Genomic DNA, 800 nt, shown 5'->3' on the forward strand with positions numbered 1-800 from the left:
CAAACTTTTTTTTATCAAAATCATACATATCACGCATTTGTTTATGTATTTTCAAAAGTTTTTAACATTTTTATGTATTTTTTTTTATTTTAAAGCTATTTAATTGTCTTATCAACACTCCATAATACGCGATTGAACTAGAAATGCACTAATTATTTTTATTAAATTAAAAAAGTAGAAAAAATTTGGCAAAAATTAGTATTTTTTAAAGGAAATCGTGTATTATTCCAAATAATTTATTACTTGGTATGGGTTTTTTGTTTTTTGTATTATTCTGCTGAATTATACTGAATAACACATTAATATACCTAGAATACCTTGAAAGTTTGGTTTTCATAATATATTCCTGTTAATCGTCACAATCTTAGTTTTCCTAGGATTGAGTCGGTTAATTGGTCGTCATTCGTTTAATTTTATACTATTCGGTAAATTTTAGTTGTTATAATACAAAAAACAAAAACTCATAGTTGATAATAAATTATTTGGAATAATGTACAATTTCCTTTTAAAAATACTAATTTTTGTCAACTTTTTTCTCTTTTTTTAAATTTAATAAAAATAATTAGCACATTTCTGGTTTAATTGCGTATGTCAGTTGATAGGACAGTTAAATAGCTTTAAAATAAAAATAAAATTACGTCAAAATGTTGAAAAGTTTTGAAGATACATAAACAAATGCGTGGTTACGCATGGTTTTGATAAAAAGAAGTTAATTGCTCGTAACTAAAAAAATAAAAGTTAGATTCAATCTTTAAAGGGTATTTCTGTCGTCATTTTTGGTATACTTTCATATGATGTTG

The sequence above is a fragment of the Acyrthosiphon pisum genome, chromosome X (assembly GCF_005508785.2).
Source record: "Acyrthosiphon pisum isolate AL4f chromosome X, pea_aphid_22Mar2018_4r6ur, whole genome shotgun sequence".
NCBI lineage: Eukaryota > Metazoa > Arthropoda > Insecta > Hemiptera > Aphididae > Acyrthosiphon > Acyrthosiphon pisum.